Source organism: Vespula pensylvanica, chromosome 22 (genome assembly GCF_014466175.1).
Source record: "Vespula pensylvanica isolate Volc-1 chromosome 22, ASM1446617v1, whole genome shotgun sequence".
NCBI lineage: Eukaryota > Metazoa > Arthropoda > Insecta > Hymenoptera > Vespidae > Vespula > Vespula pensylvanica.
In genome coordinates this window covers 999,203-1,006,198 of record NC_057706.1, presented here as the reverse complement: position 1 = coordinate 1,006,198, position 6,996 = coordinate 999,203, and the positions used below count along the sequence as shown (strand labels likewise).

The window sequence follows — 6,996 nt, the reverse complement described above, 5'->3', positions numbered from 1 at the left end:
GAGAGAGAGAGAGAGAGAGAGAGAGAGTTATGCTATGCGGCGATCCAGGTTGGGCCCGGTTGAATTTAACGTGGCAGGTGCCCGCTGAATGGACAGCGCGAGGCCACCATCTTCCCTTTTCTCTCCCGCCTTTCGTCTTTCGCTCCTTCTACGGTCTTCCTTCTACCTACCTAACGTATTTTGCCTTCTCTTCCCTTAACTTTCTCCTCTCTCTGTCTCTCTTTCTCTCTGTCTGTCTTCCTCTTTCTCTTTTTCTTTCTTTTTCTTTCTCTCTGTAAATTTGTTTACCCATAGCTATCTCTATCTTTCTCGCTCTTTCTCACTTTGCTATGTAATCTATTCCATCATTTATTTTCTTCCTCTCTCCTTTATTTTCATTCAAATATGGCAAGGTCGTTTGGTATTAATTCAATTATTAGATATTTGTCGAATATAAGTTAATCCGTCGTAATTTTCTTTGGTATAAATTATATCATCGTCTTGATACTACGTGTTTTTGTTTATTCATTGATTTATTTAACAGATAGATATATCATTCTTTGGTCGATTATGTATATATGCATATTACGTAGGTGGATACGCAGATAGATAGATAGATTGATATACAAATGTATTTATCTGAATAATTTTTGTTTTGAAAATTAAACGTCTCTCCTGGTGTAGCTTTTTTTTTCTCGTTTTCTATATCTTCATCGTAACCAACAAACATGGATACGTTGCTTAGAAACAAAAGGGTAGGATAAGAAACAAGTTCTAATATCTACAGACAGAAAGTCTCACGGCCTTTCTTACTACGGGAGGGAATTTCTTCTTCCTTCTTTTCCTCCTCCTTCTCATCCTCATCCTCCTCTTCCTCCTTCTTCTTCTCCTACCTTCCCTCTTAGTTTCCGCGAGGACTTTGTTTAGAATCCGCGAGTATAATTTTGTGAAGCTTGGTTAGGTCGTGCAAGCAAGTGAGATAGAAATAAAAAAGAAGAGAGATAGAGAGAAGAAGAGTTTCTAAAGAATCGTGAGAAAACGTACAAATGTCTACGGGAAAACAACAAATCGAGTGATCTTTGAAAAGAAATGAATTTAACCTCGCTTGTTTCAATTAGCACTGAACGGTACTCGCGTAACAACTTTTTGATAAAACAATTTCGACGAAAAGGAATTTCTCAGAAATGAATTTTCACTTCGTAAAAAGCGATTCGTAAAGAACGATGACTGCATTTAATCCTATCGAATCCGTGCGACCATTCTCCAATAAACGATAATATGATAGTATAAAGTTAATCAACGATTTAATAATTAAAATCTACGAATGAAAGTTTGGAGTTATTATTGTTTTATTTGTTTTATCAACCGTGAACGGTACGTCGAAGAATAATGTATTTTTTCGCATTTATTGAGGATAAATAAAAGAGAATAAAAAAATAAAAAAAGTGTTGAATTTTCATTGGAAATCGAAGACTTAACCCCTTATAATCTAAATGTATCTTTCTGGTACACCGCACGAAATCAAAAAGAATATTATGATTTACATTTAAATTACAGTTTCATTCTGACTTTACCGTTTTTGATCGGCTGAATCAATATATTCGGTCGATATTTCGTTGCGATCGAAATAAAATCAAAGTTGCCGTGATATTATGCCAAGAGATAAAAGTTGTACGTCGAGTGCGAAAGAGGATCAAAAAAAAAAAAAGAAAGAAAAAAAGAACAAAAAAAAAAGGAAGAAGAAGAAGAAGAAGAAAAAAAAGAAAATTAACGAGGAAAGTTTAGCAAAGAGTTTCCTTTTCGTATTTACATGTCTCCCGTTAACGAAGTTTCTTCTTCGATGATTCGAAATATGGCAGAAGAAGAAGCAGCAGAAAAAGCAGAGGCAAAAGAGGAAGAGGAAGAATAAGAAGAAGAAAAAGAAAAATAAGAAGAAGAAGAAGATGAAGAGGAGGAGGAGGAGGAAGAAGAAGAGACGCACAACGGTGGTTTTGGGTCAATACAGACGGGCCAGTGTTTGACGAGTTTTTATCACCGACAACTTTCGGAATACACTCTTTTAGTTTTCGAAGGCGTAACGTGGAAGACACGGATACCTTTTTGGAAGTAAGTACATACAAGCGTACACACACAAACACGTTTATACATACACTAAGGTACTCACGATACTCACTAATATACCATACGTATGAGTGAAAGGAGAATCGACACGTAGAGAATACACGAGATCGAACGATCCACGAAGTTCGAAGAAAATTTTCAAGATTCTTTTCGTTAGCGGTCCGCTAACGAACGATTTTTCCGAACGAAATAAAATGACTTAAAACTCTCAATTCTCGTTATTAGTCGTTGTTGTCGTCGTTGTCGTTCTCGACACGCCCCAACACCGACCGATGCTGAAACGAGTCCTTGCGGTTAATACGCGGCTTCGTAAGAATACGAAGCTCGCTATGCGAGCTCATGGCGAATCCAGTCCTTCGATATGCGCGATGATCACGAACGTAACCATGTAAATCTATGTACAAGTATGTATATGTGTGTGTTGTGAGCTCTCTGGACGAGCAAACGAGTCCCATGCGTTTCTAATAACACGTAGCTCGACAAATTTCATTTTGCGCTTCCTCGAGAGAATTCTAACGAAATCTAACTTCGACGACGACTCGTACCGCTTAAATCCTTTACTTTTTATATTTTCATCGATCTTTTTCTTATTTTTTTTTTTTTCTTATTTCTTCTTTTCGTTCATTCTTCGGAAAGAATATTAATTCATTAGGATTTTGTAATAAGTGTGTGTGTGTGTGTGTGTGTGTGTGTGTGTGTGTGTACATACTTGATAAGATCGATAAGTTATACAATTATAAATAACATCTATTTATTAATCAATTCGCGATAATAACGGAGAACTATGCACAAAGTTCGAATTAGTACTTTGGATTGTTTATAAAAAAATATTGCATTTTGTATCGTAATAATAAATATCGTATATAATCTTAATGATTTATATGGATCTAATCTATAAATATAATAAAAACAATAAATATTTATTACAATTTATATTGTAATAAATCGTAATAAACTTTTTTATACTAACAGCTAATATATAACACTCATGAATCCACCTCGAGTATCTCGACAGTTACCATTATTTTTCTCTCCCCTATTCCACTAATTGTAAAGATAAAAATAAAAAAAAATAAAAAAAAAAGGAGAGAAAGAAAACATTTAATCAACCTTCAAAACGTTCATTAAAGATAAAAGTAAAAAAAAATAATCTTATGAAAAAAAGGGGCAGGAGGATGGTAGTGGAGACTCGATAGTCCCTTATCAGTTCAGTTCGATGCGGTATACCGCGAACTTTAGCGCAAGAACAACTCGAGAGATCGAATCGAATCGATTTGTCGTGTGCAAGTCGACTGTACAACCTGTCGAGAGAAAGACAGAGAGAAGGAGAGGGATAGAAAGAGAGAAGGAAGAAGAAGACAAAAAAAAAGAAAGAAAGAAAGAAAAAGAAAGATTTCTTTCAAAAGAAATTCGTAAAGCGCTGAACGAAGTCCATGAGGCCCTTTTCGTGAAGAATCTTCACGAAGTTAGGCATCTCTTTCTCTCTCTTCTCATCGTTCTCTCTCTCTCTCTCTCTCTCTCTCTCTCTCTCGATCTATCTCTCTCTCTCTCTCCTTACTCTTCTGCGTTTCCGCTAAGGCTCAAAGCTGCGAGAGCCTCTTCCCCGCGAGAAGGACGTAAACCCGTCAGTGTGCTTTAGCCTCTTAATAGTCCGACCTTGAGCCAGAACTAAGGAGTGCCTTTGCTACGAGAAGCAACCTTCGATGTGCCTTCGTCTCTCTCTCTCTCTCTCTCTCTCTCTCTCTCTCTTTTCCCTCTTTTTCTATATATATATATATATATATATCTTTCTTTCTATCTACTAATTTATCTATTTATTTATCTATCTATCTATCTATCTGTCTTTCTTTCAGGGTTCGGCTTACAAGTGGCTGTGACACACAAGCCTTAACACGTCCAATTTACGACGAGAGTTCGAAACACGATAGATAGAGCCATTCGGCCCTAAGGGACTTAACGGAATTCGAGCATCTTCGTTAGATCTTTTTCAAAGATCACTTTCGAAAAAATTCCTTCGACGTGCGATCCACCAGCATTCATTGGGCTTCCATTGGCTCATTAGGACACAAGACTAATATTTTGATCGATTCAAACCGATCTTTTCATAACGCGTGTTAATTACTCGTCTAAATAATTCTAATACGTTGAATCGATCTATACGGAATAAATGAATGGATCGATAGTGAATGATTATTTATGATCGGGGATAGATTAAGTCATCTATAAAATATATATATATATATATATATATATATATACTTGTAACATATAATACACTTATAACAGATAATCAACAAACGAACTATCCATTCTCTTTTTTCCTAAAAGCGACTCTTACAAAATTGAAAATTAAATCAAGACGAATAATTCATTAGAAACATATATTTCTAATACAAAAAAGAGATAAAAGAATTCTCTTGATCAGTCGATCGTTTAATTCATTTATTTGTTGATTAATATAATAACAAAACAAATAGAGAATTGAAATTATCGAATCGATAAGTACTCGAACGAATTAATGATCGATTAACGACGTCGATATCGAGAAATCAAAGATGGAGAAAGAGACGGAGAAAGAGAGAAAAAGAGAAAGACAGATAAACACGATCGATTCTTGCGATCTTCGATCTAAAACGTACGACGCACGTCCGAAGACGAATCGATCCATGCCGCGAGAGATCCAGCGAGATGGAATGCGTTCGAGGGAGTAACGGATACAAAATATCTTGCGTACACGAATCGCGAGGCCACTTCTCTCTCTCTCTCTCTCTCTCTCTCTCTCTCTCTCTCTCTCTCTCTCTCTCACTGTCTCTCTCTTTCTCTTTCTTTCTCTCAGGGCCGTCGACGTAAGCTTCGAAATCCACTAGAAGAAATTACTTGTTGGCTGTTATTGAGCAAACGTTAGAGATCTATCGATAATAATACACCTAAAACTAATCTTCTAATCTTCTCTATCTTCCTCTCCATCTCTGTCACACTTTAATCCTTTACGAATCATTCGAAAGAAAATATTGAATTGGTCAATAAATAGTAATGAATTTTCAATATTGAAATATTAATATTCAGATATTAAAGCTAAGTAGAAATGTTTTTCGAACTATTATAAAATATTCTACGTTATATGGCGTTATTTATTCACGTAGGAAATACTATGTAAACATTTTTCTATCTTTTTTCTCTTCTTTTCCTCTATAAAACCATACTATGAGATATGAGATATGAAAAATATTTATCAAAAAAAAAAAAAAAAAAAAAAAAAAAAGAACTATGCACAGTGTTATTTATTTAAGAGTAAAATACGAAACGCTTGCTCGTATAAAAAGTAATATTGCTATAATTATTTTTTACTTGTATAATTCAAATAATATAAAATAGTGAAAATATCGATCTGATAGTTATTTATATCGAACAAATAATTCTTACTTTATTTTTACTTTTTACGTTTCGAGGATCAACGGATTTATTTTCTAATGAACTTTTGTTAAAAACAATATAATGATTAATCTAAGCACAATAAAAAAAAAAATCGTTCTATATGTTTCTGTATGTATATATATCGTTTCTATATAGTTCTATATGTTTTTATATGTATCGTTTCTATATCGTTCTATATGTATCGTTTCTATATGTATATCAATTTACCAAAATGAAGATCTTCCATCGTAGAATAGATTCCGGAAGAATCTCGGAAGGAGTCCGGAAGACGTTGAACGACTACTGCGTTCCCATTGAGACTGTCCAAGGAAGGAAAACGCGAATTTAATTTGGCGAACGGAAGCCATAGAAAACAACGATGCGATACACGTGACGAAAGAAAAGAAGGGGGTGGAGATGGGCGGGGATTGACGAAGATAATAATCTCCTACAATATATACATCGTCGTATTATTCTCTTATTTCTAAAAATCTACGTATGCATTTGTGTGAAATATTTTTTGTTCTCTCTTTAAATGCATTTCTGCATTCTTTTTTTTTCTTTTTTTTTTTTTTTTTTTTTTTTTTTTGTTTGTTCGTAAAAACATAAATACACGCTGACGATACATATGCAATATTATATACGAAGATAAAAAGCTTGGATAATAAGATTAAAAATTCTTAATAACCCGTATATATAAATATACTTATATATGGGTTATTAATATTGTATATAATGTATAAAAACTAAAAAAAAAGAAAAGAAAAATTAAATTAAATCGACAACCAGATTTTTTTTTAATGGTAACGAGAGTAAAACGCTACTCGGTACAAGTTCGCTATCTGGGCGCGAAAATTCAAGACGTATATTTTTTAAAATCGATCGATGTTCGCGACGGTAAGACAAATATTCCGAGATACACACAAACACACACACCACACGCAAAAGACCTTGAATAATTTAATTACACGTAATTACTGAATGGATTTTAATCGACGAATAATAAGCTATGAACGAAACATTCAACAAATACCCAGATCCTTTCTTAATCCTAACCTCTTCACACACGCAGTTTCTCGAGTAATTATCAGAGAATATTTAAACGAAACGTCACGCAATCGATAAAAAAAAAAAAAAAAGATTTAAAAGTCTAAAAGAAACGTTTACAAGTTTTAAAGAATTCATACCTTTTTTCTCGTTCTCGTATGATAGAAATTTGTTCGTGCTAAATCGTACCTTAGAAACGTGTCGAATAAATATCTTGATCTTCCTTCTCATAACCCCTCCCCACTCTTCCACTCCCCTCTCCCCTCTCCCCTCTACCTCTTCACGTCGATCGACCGTTGAAAAGGTAACGTACTTATCGATCGTCCTTTCAAAAAAAAAAAAGAAGAAAAACGAAAGAAAAACGTTACACATCTGCTCTCTCTCTCTCTCTCTTTCTCTCTCTCATACGAATACAACTTCATGTCTTAAACGCAT

General features: G+C 34.3%; 1 protein-coding gene across 2 annotated transcripts in view; it reads right to left on the bottom strand.

Annotated features, from left to right (window-relative positions):
- LOC122636468 (protein kinase 4-like) overlaps positions 1 to 6,996 on the bottom strand; it is a 34,856-nt gene that overhangs the window by 26,366 nt on the left and 1,494 nt on the right. The window contains exon 1 of one of the 2 annotated variants that reach the window (XM_043827689.1): positions 5,743 to 6,025. The exons of the other annotated variant lie outside the window; for it this stretch is intronic. The gene's annotated coding sequence lies outside the window, so the exon portion shown is untranslated. Of the gene's footprint in view, positions 1 to 5,742; positions 6,026 to 6,996 lie in introns of those variants that run through there. 2 annotated transcript variants of the gene reach the window in all.